Below are 14,998 nucleotides of genomic sequence, written 5' to 3' on the forward strand. Positions count from 1 at the left end.
AAGAACAAACTCTTGGATTCATTGATCTTTTGTATTGTTTTTCTGGTTTCTATGTCATTTATTTCTGCTCTGATCTTTATTATCTCTTTTGTTGTTCTCCGTTTGGGCTTATTTGCTGTTCTTTTTCCAGATCCCTTATGTGTGAAGATATACTGTTGATTAGTGATGTTTCTTGTTTCTTTAGGTAGGCCTTTAATGCTATGACTTTCCCTCTTAGGACTGCTTTCGTGGTATCCCATAGATTTTGGGTTGTCGTGTTTTCATTTCATTTGTGTCAAGATATTGTTTCGTTTCTTCCTTGATCTCCTGCTTGACCCATTCATTATTTGGTAATAAGTTATTCAGCCTCCATGAATTGGTGTGTCTTCCAGTTTTTTTCTTGTCGTTCGTTTCTAATTTTATAGCACTGTGATCAGAGAAGACAATTGGTATGATTTCAATTTTTTTAAAGTTATCAAGACTTGTTTTGTGGCCTAACATGTGGTCTATCTTGGAAAATGTTTCGTGTGCACTTGAGAAAAACGTGTATTTTGCAGAACTGGGGTGAAATGCTCTGCAAATATTGATTAAATTTAAGTGGTCCAATGTATCATTTAAGGCTGTTGTTTCCATATTGATTTTCTGTTTGGAAGACCTGTCCCTTGTTGTCAGAGAAATGTTGAAGTCCCCTACTATGATAGTGTTACTGTTGGTCTCTGTCTTTATGTCATTGAATATTTGTTTTATATATTTAGGTACTCCTATGTTGGGTGCATAGATGTTCATTAGGGTTATGTCCTGTTGTCGGATTGATCCCTTTATTATTATATAGTGCCCATCTTTGTCTTTTAATATGTTCTTCATTTTAAAATCTATTTTGTCAGATATAAATATTGCAACTCAAGCTTTTTTCTCATTTCTATTTGCATGAAATATCTTACTCCAACCCTTCACTTTCAGCCTGTGTGTGTCTTTTGGTCTGAGGTGAGTCTCTTGTATACAGCATATACAAGGGTTTTGCTTTCTTATCCACTCAGCCACCTTACGTCTCTTGATTGGAGCATATAATCTGTTTGCATTTAAAGTGATTTTTGATAGGTATATAGTTATTGCCATTTTTAAATTTGTAGTTAGATTGTTTTCATCTTTCTCCTATTTACAGAAGTCCTTTTAGTATTTCTTGCAATGCTGGCTTGGTGGTAATAAATTCCTTTAGCTTATTCTTTTCCGGGAAGCTCTTTATCTCTCCATCAACTTTAAATGATAGCCTTGATGGATAACACAATCCAGGTTGTAGGCCTTAGTTTTCCATCACTTTGAGTATCTCTTACCACTCCCTCCTGGCCTTCAATGTTACTGTAGAAAAGTCATTTGATAGTCTCATGGGAGTTCCCTTGTATGTAACCCTCTGTCTTTCTCTTGCTGCTTTTAGGATTCTCTTTGTTTTAACCTTTGCCATTTTAACTGTAATGTGTCTTGGTGTGGACCTGTTTGGGTTCATACTGGTCATAACTCTCTGCACTTCCTGGGCTTGTATGTTGGTTTCCATCATCAGGTTAGGGAACTTTTTGGACATTATTATTTCAAATATGTTCTCAATCCCTTGCTTTCTCTCTTCCCCTTATGTTATTCCTATGATGCGCATGTTGTTGTGCTTGATGTTATCCCAGAGGTCTCTTAAACCTCTCATTGTTTTTTATTCTTTTTTCTTTCTGTTTTTCTGTTTGGGTGATCTCTGCTAACTTGTCTTCTGAGTCGCTGATTCAATCCTCTGCTTCATCTAACCTGCTGGTAATTCCTTCAAGTGAGTTCTTAATCTCTGTAATTGTGTTCTTTAGTTCTAAGTGGGTGTTCATTATGATTTCTACATCCTTCTTTATGTCTTCTCTAAGCGCCTTAAACATTCTTATCACCAGTGTTCTGAACTCTGTCTCTGATAGGTTGGTTACCTCTGTTTCATTTGGTTCCACTTCTGGAGGTTTTTTCTGTTCTTTTATTTGGGACATGTTTCTTTGTTTCCCCATTCTGGCTGACTCTCTGTGTTTGCTTTGATGTATTAGGTAGATCCCCTAGAGTTCTTAGTTCTTGTTCTGTTATCTTATGTAGTATGTGTCCTTTATATTTGACTTGCACTACTTCGTTCTTCTCCTCTGTGTGTGCTCCACGGTGACTCTTGTGTTGTGTATATTGTCCTGTTAAAGAAGATCTTTAATTACTTTTCACTTGTGAGTAGGTGGGGTTATGCCTAGGCTGACTAGTTGTGAGACTTGGCTCTGTCCACCGCAGGGTGCTCTGCTGCATGAGGGTTGACCACTTAAATGTGGTTTGGCCTCTATGGGCTCTTGTGCCTGTGGAGAATTCCCTCTGGGTGTGTGACTTGTAGGTCAAACCAGATAGTACTCTGGTTTGGTCTGTAGTTGGCCTCTGGATATTTTGAATCTTGTGCCTCTTAAGCTGGGCCCAGGTAGGGCAATTTCAGAACAAAGCAAATCACCAAGCATAACAACAAGAACAAGAAAAAAAAAACAAATACATTCACATGTAAAAACAACCGATAACCCCCACTCAACTCAGGCAAAGATATCAAAGATATAAAGACAAAGCAATACAAAACAAAGCAAAACAAAAAGCAGCACCAGTCTTGGCTTAAGCCCACCAAGTAATCTCCAGGTTGTCCTCTGCTGTACCAAAGAGACCCCTGCCTATTGTACAGGCAGACCCGATCACCTGGTGCCGAGTTACTTTGGGACTGTAACTTTAAATGTGTGGGGCTGAGGGGTCTGGATTATAGTTTTTACAGAGTCAGTGCAGTTTCTGCCCTTGCCTGCACATATGCACATTGAGAGTAGCACCACCAGCCCTGTGTCAAGTACTCCTGAGTCTTAGGGCACTTCTGTGTGTGTGTGTGTGTGTGTGTGTGTGTGTGTGTGTGTGGCAGGCTGGAGATTTCCGAGGTGCTGAAAGCCGGGAGCTGCATCTGCCGCTTATTGCTGATCTCTGGGAGTGCGTCCGCAGTTGCACTTGCCCCGCCCCAGGTCAGCCAGAAAGGTTGGGGGCTGGGGATGGAAGGGTCTTCTCTCTCCCAGCCCAGCCATGTCACACTCTTCCCGCAGGCCGGAAAAGGTGGTGGCTGGGGGTGGAGGAGTCTCTTCTCTCCTAGCCCAGCCAAAATCACACTCTTCCCAGCCTCTTCCCTGGGTCAGAGCTGCCTGCCAGTCTTCCCAGAGTCTGAACACTACTAGGGTTCCTCTGTAATCTGACACTACTCCTCAGTTCAGGGGCCAGTTTAAGTCTCTGGAAGCATGGGGATAGGATTGGAAGAGTGGGGGAAGGGGCCCACGTATGGAGTCTGTGTTCTTTGTCTGCCCTAAGGCCCACCTAGCTGCCCCTCCCTGTGGGAGCAATCAGCTGTGGGACGCAGGGAAAGAGCCCACCTCCTTACTTTTGTGTTCTCTGTTCCGCCCTGGGATCCCAGGCGTGTCTGCAGCTGCAGGGCCTGCTGTGTTTCCACCACCGCAGACGCAGGCCACGTTTTCACCGCCGTGGATGCCGGCCACATTTCCACCGCTGCAGACGTGGGCTGCGTTTCCACAGCCAAGGTGCAGGCCGCGTCCCCACAGCCATAGGTGCGGACCGCGTTTCCACTGCCGCAGATGCTGGCCGCGTCTCCACTCTGCTTCCTTCCCTCTTCCCCTGCTCGCGCAATTTGCGCACCTTCAAGTGATCCTTCCACGAGTCTCTTAGCTGTTCTGCGTGATGAGCAAAGAGTTCTTTGATGGGTTATATGTTCCGTTTGTGATAAGATCCAGAGAGAACTCAAAAAGTGCACCCTGCTGCTGCCATTCCTATGACATCCCTTATATTAATTTTTGCTCCAAAAGACACATTAGAGCTGATTGTCTGGCTAGGTCTTATTTTCAGGGAATCACAGTATGAGTTCACTTTCTAATGAAATGCTTACTCATGGCGCACAGAGCTTTGCAATTGTTATTGGGAGTTGTCCCCACCAGCACCTGCCCTGGGGAGAACATTTCTTGTTAAGAAATTGTTCTTTTTCTGAAGCTTCGTGAAATTATTGGTGTCTTCACACTGTGGAAGATGGGCCACCAAGTTCAACTAACATTTAAACAAACACCCACTGTGTGTTGATCCTGATGAAAAAGGCAGGGTTCCTGTGCTCCAGAAGTTCAAAATCAGGGAAAGAAGATGGATAAGTTAAAATCCATTCTCTCTTTTGGTAAATATGCACTGAGCCCCTGCTAGGTGTCAAACACTGTTCTGGACACTGGGATACAGAAAAGAAAACAATTCTTAAAGACACCACACCCTTGTGGTTCTTACATCTGATGACTGGGGCTGGGCAAGAAACACAATAAACATGGAAGTTATAGGGCATGTGAGATGAGAGAAATAAAGGTGGAGAAGAGAAAGAGAAGAGTTGGGGTGGTGAGGAAATCTTTATAATAGAGTAGTGGCTGTGCAGTGTTAAAAAGGTGAGGTAGCAATGTGCCCCCTGGGAATGGGCACACCTGGGAGAAGGGCACCCTTAATGGAAAGATACAGCTGAGGAAGAGCACATCTGGGGCAAAGGTACTCCTAAGGGAAAGGCACAACTGGGTGAAAGGTACACTTGGGGGAAGAGTGTGCTGAGCATAGCTTGTGGGGCAGAACTATGCCTGGCAAGCTTCAGAGTGAGAGAGGAGATGTACGGGGTAAATGAGAATCAGGGCAAATCTAGGGGCCATGTGAGGAAGGCATGGTGCACACATTGCCCATTCCTGATTTACTTAGTCACTATATGTTTTCACTGCCACCTCTGTCTGAGGCCCTTGGTGGGCAATGAAGAGTTACACAGTGAGGTGAGCCCACAGTCTCTGGACAGAGACTCCTCTCAGAGCCTATGCATTAGCTGTCTCTGACTTAGCTGGCCCCTTCCCTTCATTCAGGTACTGACTGGAAGTGATGTCCATTGTCCTCTTTTCAATCCCCCAAATAGTTCCTTCCAGCTCTGAGCAATGCCTGAAGTTGTCCTGTTTATTAATGTAATTTTGTTCACTTATTGGCCCTGTTGAAGCTCCATGAGAGCAGGAACTATGTCCTAGAACAACGCCTGGCACATAGTAGATGCTCAGTAAATACTTATGGAAAGAATGATGTCCTATACTCTGACACTCATCCCCATAAACCTGCACCTGTGTTGGTCATGTATACATGAGGCTGATGGTACCTCGGCCAACCAGGCCCTACCTGCTTTCTCTTTCTCTCCTTCTCTTTAGTTCCAGAGAAGCGGTGTTCTTCACCTCTCTGGGGTTCCCCAGCCTACAGGGCTCTAAATCCTGTCCTCTCAGATGCCCAGAGGACCCCCTTTTATCATTATCTATTCTAGCTCTACGTCGCCACTCTCCACTGATTATTGCTTAGGTCTTCTCCATGCTAAAAATTCATCCTTCACCTTTGCCTTGCCTACCTGTCTCTTCCCTCCCCTTGTCATGCAAACCTCCAAAATATAGGATCTTCTCAATTTGGAGCTTGGGGACATGATTCACGGAGTCAGTAATTATTAGAAGTACTATGCAGAAATTTGTTTGTACTACTCACAGTGGGGTTTTTCCCCAGAGTGAGGATTTGTAGCTTTAGGTGGAGTCTCACCCCCAAAGGTTAAGAATTCTGGGATGTTTACTCCACATTATTTATGAAGGCAATGGCTTATCAAAGAATATATTTCCCGAGAAAGGGGTGGTCAAAGGCACTTGCTAAGCCTATGTCAGGAACTCTGCTCTGAGGATTGCCTGCCTCTTCCTGGGGGTTATCCACCCATATCTGGGTTGGGCACCCAGAGATGGAGAGGGCTCAGCACAGTCAACCATGCTCATGGGAAGGAGGATAGGTGCAAGGGCTTGGGGAGGAGTTGATGATGACCATTTCTAACTCAAGCTTTAAGCACCATCAGATGGTTCTGCCATGCTCTTTCCCCTCTGGCAAGAGGCCAGCATGCCCCCAGATAAGGGATGCTGGAACTCCTTCAACTGATTCATTCAGACATGCATTTTAAACCAACAAACATTCATTGAATTCCCACTAGGTATGTGAGTTTCTAGACTCATAACCCAAAGCTCTCTTTAGCTATACCCAAGTCTAGGGCACGTAAGGGGTGAGGTGGTCCTTTCCTGTGCTTGTGAGACAGATGGGCACAGAACTATAGAAGGATGGGAATTACTCTGTTATACTTATGCAGTACTTACTGTATGCCTATGCCAAACACTGTTTCAAACCCTTTAAATATCAACCAACATCATGCTTAATGGCAGAACTTAAGAGGCACACTCATTAAGTTCAGAAAATAAACAGGTGTATAAGCTGTCGTTTTTACTGTATAATTTTGAAGTAGTGCAATAAAAAAAATGGAACATATAATTATCAGAAGAGATAAAGTATTACAATTTTCAGATATGTTGATTTTGATTCATAGAAAACCCAAAAAAGTAAACAGGAAAATTATTAAAATTAGTAAGTAAACTCCTACAAGCCTTATGGCCTGGGAAGAGCCTCTTCCTATCTCTTCTCTCATCTGAGTCTCTGTAGAGCTTTCTGAAAGTGGGGGATTGCCTGCCTTGGCAGCTGGAAGGTGTGTCATGAAGAGCCAGGGAGAGAGTGGATATGAAGGAACTGTGACCACAGAGCACTTTGGGGAATGTAAAGATTGGTGTCCACATAGGACATTCACATGGTTTTGATGCTGTGATGACTATCCAGTAGGTGCATTATCCTTAATGGTCCTTGAAGAGTAACTGGGACTAGAAGACAAAGAATGAAGGGAGTAGCCTGTTCTGAAGAGAAAGAGGGGCTGAGAGACAGCACATTCAGAGGCAGGAACTTATGGTTGTGCACTCCCCTTCTTTTTTCTGCATTCCCCATACCCTACCCCACTTCTGATAGCACTCGTTGGTTTTACTTTGGGAAACTACAGGTCCATGTTGTATATAGTCATGTGAGAAATCAGTCGATGCAAGAAATCACTTGAGGCATTTCCTAGGCAAGGGCTTGTGATACAAGTCAGTGAGTCTCCAGGTCCCTTAGAATCTGACTCCTGAGCAGAGTAATGATAAGATGGATAATAGCTGCCCTGTGTTGCTGACCCCCGCTCCCCAAGAATTGTACTCTCCATGTCTTCAGTGGGAACTGCCCTTACTCTGGTTCTGAAGAATAGATTTTTCACTTTCTTTTTGATTATGTGAGCTACTCAAATCTTTGATTCTTGCTCTAGTCAACCAGACATGGTTTCTGTTGCTTGCAATTAAAGAACTGCCAATGGCAGCAGAGAGGTGAAGCTCCTGGGACAATGGAGAGTAACATACGCCAGGCCCTGTGGCTCACTGTCTTTACACAACAACCCTGTGAAGTAGAGATTGTTACCCAATTTTGCAGATGAGAACACTGAGGTTCCAAGAAGAAATTGATTGATCAATGTCACCGCAAGTGAATGACAGAGGGAAAGTCATAATCTAGATCTGAGTCTGGGTTCCAGTGTGTAAATGGATTTTTCTAGACCCTGCATTATATGCTCTAGAGCCACCAGCTTGCCAGTCTCTAGGCCACCTGGAAAAGGCAGGTGTTTTTTCATCAACTGAACTTTCTCTGCTGGTTCAGGCCTCCCCTTTCTCCACACCCTCCACCCCAATGCAGGGCCTGAGCTATAAAAAGGCCTTGGAAGGCAACCAGCTTTCGTAAAATCTCGGTCAGATCTTACTCCTGAAACAATTTTGTCATTGGGCATTTTGACAAAGGAACAATTTAAACAATTTGGCCATGGTTTCATTTCCATATATCTCTTTATTCTGATCATGATCTCTCCCAGACTGTATTGCAAAATTCCCAATGCATGTTTTCCCACTTGGAAGTCAATTTTTAAGTGCCCCCAGAGGATTCAAGCACACAGTTTGGCCCTTTGCTCATAATTAAAGTCAGGCCAGAAGCATTTCCAATAGAGGCCAAAGTGCTTGTTGTACACATTGGAAAATGAGCTGTTGGATAAAGATTCTAAAGGGTCATGGGGCCAACAGAGCTGGGAGAGCTGAGCAGTGCTGGCCACTGGGGGGAGTCCCCGGCTCCAAGCCCAGTCCTTCCACTCCTGGCCTCAGAGGGGGTCAACCTCATTCCAGACCGGGCTTGAGTCCCAGCTGCACCACTGCCTAGCTGGGAGATCTCAGCCAGGTTACTTAACTTCACTGAGTTCCCCGTCTCGGTTTTTGTGGTATATTTTTATACCATATTTATAATTATTAAAATTTTTCTTTAAATAAAATTAAATGTCTTTTTTAAAATATGTGCATATCTTCACTGAAAATGAAAAACCAATATCAGATACCATAAATAGAAGGTACCTGAAAAACAAATAGTACAACTATCAAACAACTAATATAATATAATACAATACAATATAACATAACACAATACAATACAATACAATATAACATAATATAATATAACATAATATAACATAATCTCCTCTAACACCAGGTTGTGTACCACCAGTGATATGCAGACCCAATTTTGGAAACATTGCTCATACAGGGGTATGCCCTGAAATGTCTTCAGCCTGGAAGCCCCCAGCCATCCAATTACCATGGGTCTGTCTTTCATTCATCCGAAAACCAAACGGCCGAAATCTTCATTCCATGCCTCACAGCAAGACTCCTCCTCCCCTCCCCCTCACCCCTACCAAAACTTGTGTGGATTTCTGAAATGCTTGTTTTCCCCAGGCTGCATAAGCTGCCTACTTTCTTGACATTGCCTGGCTCCTATCTGGCAAACTAACTTCTAACAAGGCCCAAATAGGCATCCCAAGCCTCTCTTCCGAGCTGCAGATCCCTATATCCAGCCACATACTTGGTGACTTCATTTGGATGGATGTCTTATAGACACCTCAATCTTAGTATATTGAAAACAGGACTCTTGACCTTTGCCTTGAACCTGCTTTTCCCCAATCTTCCCTTTCAGGAAGGGGTGGGGGAAATTTATTCTATGGGCCTGCATGTTTCCATGGCCTGTTCACTGCCATATTCCCCGTGTGGAACACATTTTCCGGCACAAGGTAGGTACTGGTATCAGTCAGCTGAAGAAGCTGTTATGCCGCAGTTAGAAATGAGTCCAAATTCTAGTGACTTAGAACAACGAAGTCTTATTTCTCACTTATATTTATGTCTCTCTTAGTTTAGGTGGGTCTGTGTTCCATGTCACCTTCATCCGGAATCAAGGCTAAAGTAGCAACCCCTACTGGGCCATGTCAGTCTAACGGAAGAGGAGAAAGAGCAATAATGCAACTACATGATTAAAAGCTTCTGCTACACAGTTAAAGCCTCTGATACTACACTCACCTCACTGGTTAGGACCGAGTCAATGGGGCATGGAAGTATAGCCCTACCATGGACTGCTGGAGAATAATAGCACAATTTACCACAGGGCTTGATAAATATTTTTTTAATGTTGACATAATGAATAGAATCTCACAGGCAGCTTGAACCATGGGTCTAGGACCTGGATTTCACATGCAGTTAGAAAACGGGCTTCATACTCAGGTCACAGGAACGTGTTTGAGACATAGAGCTCACCTACTTGCTAAGGGTATTAACTTCTCACACAGGTGTAAGGTTCTGGCTTCTCATGTGGACAGAGGTCCTCCCTTCTCATGTGGAAAAGAGGTCCTGGCTTCACATTGGGACGAGGGGTCCTTCCTCACACACGCACTAAGGGTCTTGGTCTCACACGTGGGCTGGGGTCTTGGACCCACATGTGAACTAGAGGTCCTGGTCTCACCACAAACCTAGGACAAACTTCTTAATCTCAGGTTTAAAGCAAGGCACAGTGCAGGAAGTGGGCATTCTGTTTTCCATAATCATCATTAACCTGAGATGATGTATCCTCCTGATTCCTGTGACCCCCTTATTGTTGGCACAGTTCCCCTAGCCTCATCCTGTGTCCCATTAGATAGGCCTCTGGGTAAATTTTGGGCTTCTTTGATGTTCTGCCTTGAGCCATGGACCTTCCAGAAGCCATTGGGAAAGGCCAAGTACCTATCACTACTGACCCTGGGAGCCTGCTCTAAGATCAAGACAGAAAGCGCACCTCCATTTTCAGATCTGGCCTGGGAGCCAGAAGTCATTTTAACCTCTTTCCACATCCTTGCTCAGGCTGGCTGGCCCCCTGCCTCACTCTTTTCCTGTGCCCAGAGAGGCGGCAGGAGGGCTGGTGCTGTGGGCAGATACACCTCCTGAGTCTCCTTAGCACACTCCCTCCATACTGGCTTTGCCTCTGACATACATCCCAACTTTAGACCTCCACGCCTGGGTCTCGGGGGCAACACCAGTGTTCAGGGGGAATGGGGCTCACGATGTCCTGTGGTCTCACTGCCCAAAACTCTTTGAAAACACTCACAGCTCCTGAGGGAGAGACCAGGACTGGAGGAGCCACTCTGAGCTTTCTATGGCTTGATCTTCTGGAACCAAAGGTTCACATTGGGTTTCATCTAAGGGACCATCCCAGGAAGTAAATCAGGCCCTGTCAAATCTTCCCTCAACTGGGGTCTCCTTCAGGCGGAGGCTGAGAAGATAGTAAAACCAGGAATTTGGGACCACGTGACATGCAGTCCAGCCCTGGAAACTCTCCAGGCAGCTGAGCCTGGGACATAGCCACTGTGGGCCTCAAAGGTCAATGGCAGGTTAGGTTTAGGTGACAGAAACAGGGGAGATTCCTACAGATACACCTGCATGGGTACAAAATGGCACACATACAAGCCAAGTGCCTATCCACAGGGTCCTGGTTAAGAGCATACGAGGGCACAACGCAACTGTCAAAAGGAATAAAGAGGCAATCTATGCATGTATAGTGAGAGAACTCTAGGACCTGTTGTCACATTAAAAAACAAAAAAAGTGAGCTACAGAACAACAAGCAAGGCATAGAGAAGACTATATATTGTGTTTGCTTACATTTCCTATGGGCATAAACCTGTAACATAAGAGCAGAGTAGACAGAAATGGAAAAGCTAGTTTTTAGAAGTAAATTTTTTTTAATCACTTTGATTCCTGAACCATGTAAAGATATTACCCGCTCACAAACTTTAACTAAAAACTTGAAAGAACACACAGAGCCACTGACATCACAGAGCTAGAATCTTTGAAGCCACGAGCACCCGCCGTCACCCCCCAACCCCACCTTTTTTCCCACACTTCAGAACTCCACAGAGCACACCTACCCCCAGTTTTCCAGGCTGGAGTCACACTTGGGTCTGAGATCATGATGTCTTAGAGCAGGACTTGGACGTACAGCCTCATCTAATTTGTGTGGCAAGAGCATCCTGCTGTCCTGGCCACAGTCCTGGCTGTGGCTGCTCTCCCAGAGGAGGAGAGGACAGGGAGCTTTGTCCTGATGCAAATGAGGACAAGGAGGCCCGGAAACCTGGGGTTGGCTCCGGGTGGGGGGGTGGCGCTCAGTCGGTTCCCCCAGCTGCTGCCTTGGACTGCCTGCCAAAGCCCAGATTACGATGGAGGGTCAGGGCTGGGCCCACTCTCCTGTCAGTCAAGGGGGGCTTGAGGGACCAGTGCACTGCCATCCTTTCCCAGTCACAGCCTTGTGCCCCTTGTTTGTACCAGCCACTCTTCTGAGCCCACATCCTCTTCTTTGTGCGTCCTTCTCTGCTCTCTCCCTGTCTATCTGGAGACAATGCAGCCTGGCGTTTCCAGAGATGCCTCCAGGACTGCAGCCAAAAGCACTTTGTTCAAAACTCAAAAGGGCTGTCTCCCAGGACGTGGACCTTCCTGCCCGGGAGCTCCAGAGTCTAAAGGCGACAGGAGAAAATGCCTTTGTGGTTCTTGGAAAGTACTCCCTCTTAGTACTCCACGAGCACTTGCATAATCAGAGTGTATGAAAGAGGCCAGGACTCTTATCTTTGTGAAGTACCATCTTCCCATCTTCTTGACCTCCTCAGGTCCAGACCTTTGTTTTTTTCACTTTTGGATGTACAATATGCATATAGAAAATGTACATCACTTAAGTGCACAGCTTGACAAGTCTTACATGAAAATACCCAGTGACTTTCACCCAGATCAAATATTACAAGCCTCCAGAAGCCCTCTTGGTCCCCTACTCTCCAGCCACCAATGGAAAACCCTTTCCTGATTTCTGGCCCCATAGGTTCATTTTGCTCACTTTGGGACTTTTATGTCCACAGAACGACATAGTATATATTCTGGCTTTTTCCACGCAACATTATGTGAGAGTTGTCCCTGCAATTCATTCTCACTGCTGTACAGTATTCCATTACATGGATAAACAGTAGCTGATTTCCTTATTCTGCCATTTGTCTGGGACTGTGAGTAATAGCACTGTTATGAACATTCTAGTGCATGCTTTTCGGTGAACGGGCATACACGTTTTTCTTGAGTATATACTTAATGGAATTGCTGTTTCCAAGCACTTTGGGGCAAAGTCTTGCTGTGACTTTGAAGCTGAAGAAAGCAGGTAGACTGTCCATACTCATGATCCTAGTCAGGTACAGAAGGGGAAGTTCATAGGATAGCAGCATCATGGAAGTGGAGGCCAAACACTGTGAAATGCTATTGTCTCCTGACATGACAGGGTGGACACTACCTTTGTTTACCACAGCCCAATGGGTTAAGAGGGAATGGCAACAGAGAGCTCTTGACTCCTTCCCCATAGGCCCATGTGGACTTTCCTAGCTCCTCCTTGTGGGAGGAGTTACTAATTTGATGGATTTGAGAGTGAGCCGTTGATCAGAACTTGATTATTGCAGTCAGAACCCACTGGCTTTAGAAGGTAGATTCTGTGATCTGTTACCTCTGCATTCACTTTCTGCTTCCGGCCTCCCAGGGCTAAGCAGACATGGCAGAACCTGGGCCCTCCAGGTGAAGTGGCCTTGGTCTCCTTTCTCTTGCTTTCATTTCCTCTCCACCCCTGCCGTGGTGAGGATTAGACACTGGCTTAGCTATGAATAAGGGAAATTGGGGTCCATTTGCTGTTAGTCTCTTTAAGGGTTCTCTGAGGTTGAGAATAATGGACAAGGAGGACTTGGTTATTTATGTTTGCCTGGTTATAACAATATCAATATACCACCAAACACAAAAAGAAAAATGTCAAAAAATTGAAGTTCATTAAAATGAGTTATTCACCAGAAGATACCATTAAAAGTGAAAAAAACAACCCTCAAAAGTTGCCTTTTATTCAAGAAAGAGCTTGAGACCAGAAAATCTAAAGAACTTACACAAATCAATAAGAAAAAAATAACTTAATTAAAAATTGGCAAAAGACTTGAGTAGATATTTCACAAAAGGGGATATCCAGATCATCAATCTACACATGAGAAGCTACTTAATATCAACACTCAGCAGGAAAATGCAAATTGATGTCTTAATGAGATGCCATATCACGTCCACGAATGGCTAAAATAATAATGTTAAGTGCTGCCAAGAATGAGGAGCAACTGGAACACTCATACACTGCTGATTGGAGCATAATTGGTACAACCACTTTGTAAACCATGTGAAAGCATCTAATAAAGGTAATCCAACACCTACCACATGAATCAACAACTTCATTTATGATAGATAATCAAGGGAAGTGAGTGCTCGTTCCCCCCAAAATTATGTTCAAGAATATGCACAACAAGAGAAAAATGGCGGCGTGAGGTGAGCCTCTGTAACGCTCCCCTGGAATTTACAACGAATCGGACAACAATAACTCCACAAAGGACTCCTTGCACAGCAGACAGGCAAGACGAAGAGGCCGACTACTGAATTCACCTCCAGGTGGGTGAATCGCGCTAGCGGGGGAGGAGGGAGAGGAGAAGTGCGGAGACGAAGCCGCGCGGGCGCAGGACACAGACCTAGCTCAGTGCTCGGAGCCCGCTGCTCCCGGAACTACCACCGCTGCGGGAAAGGGAAGGACTCGCACTGCTAGGGCTCCGCTTACGGCCCACAGGGCTGAGGGGGCAGCATACAAAACCGCTGAACCCAACGCTCGCTCACGGCAGACCTCGGAGCAAAGACTGAGGGAAGAGGGCTGAAATCGCTGGTTTAAGCCCTCACTGCCGAGCGGAGAACGGAAGCCCTAGGCACGGAGGCTAGCCGCCCCCTCCCTACCCTCCCAGAGCTCGCCCCGCCCCCACCTGCCCGGTGCTAGAAGCGATAAAGTAGCAGTGTCGAATCAAAGGACAGAATATTTGCTGCTCTGAGAACTGTGGACCGCAGACACAGATTCGCAGCTCAACTAGTTCCCGCAAAGGGGAGGGAGCTGTGAAAGCAGGACTGGCTGTGGTGGTGGTCGCCGCCATTGCTCTGGGCCACCTCTCACAACTCACCCCGCCCCTGGCCCCACCTATCTGGGCGGATCCCTGCAGGAGTAAACAGAACTGCTGAAACAAACGGGCTCTGAATCTGGTACAGAAAGAGCTTTGGAACTCCAAAAGCTCTTCGCATACCTATCAACCTGTTGCAGAAGACACTCCTGTAGATGTCTAGGAAGAGAAATAGTAAATCAGTGATTGCCATGAATAACCAAGGCAACAAGATAGCTCAGAAAGAAAGTGAAAAGTCTCCAGAAAAGGAACTTAGAGATATGGACTTTTGTGATTTAAATGACAGAGAATTCAAGATCGCAATTCTGAAAAAACTGAACGAGATGCAAGAAAACACAGAAAGGCAGTTTAATGAACTCAGAAACACAATCAAAGAACACCATGAGCATTTTACAAAAGAGATTGAAATTTTGAAAAAGAACCAAATAGAATTTCTGGAGATTAAGAACTCAATAGAAGAAATTAACAATAAAATATCCAGCTTAGGTAGTAGAGTTGACCAGATGGAGGAAAGAATCAGTGACATCGAAGATAGGAACCTGGAATTTACACAGAGGGAAGAAGACAGAGACTTGAGACTTAAAAGAAATGAAAGAACTCTACAAGAACTTTCTGACTCCATCAGAAAGAGCAATATAAGAATAATGGGCATA

The 14,998-nt window shown here is 45.1% G+C and overlaps 1 protein-coding gene across 1 annotated transcript in view; it reads right to left on the bottom strand.

Moving 5' to 3' along the window:
- ALDH1L1 (aldehyde dehydrogenase 1 family member L1) overlaps positions 1 to 11,350 on the bottom strand; it is a 199,998-nt gene extending 188,648 nt beyond the window's left edge. The window contains exon 1 of the mRNA XM_081078526.1: positions 11,229 to 11,350. The gene's annotated coding sequence lies outside the window, so the exon portion shown is untranslated. The remainder of the gene's footprint in view (positions 1 to 11,228) is intronic.
- Positions 11,351 to 14,998: the final 3,648 nt, after the last annotated feature.

Source organism: Rhinolophus hipposideros, assembly GCF_964194185.1.
Source record: "Rhinolophus hipposideros genome assembly, chromosome: 17".
Taxonomy (NCBI): Eukaryota; Metazoa; Chordata; class Mammalia; order Chiroptera; family Rhinolophidae; genus Rhinolophus; species Rhinolophus hipposideros.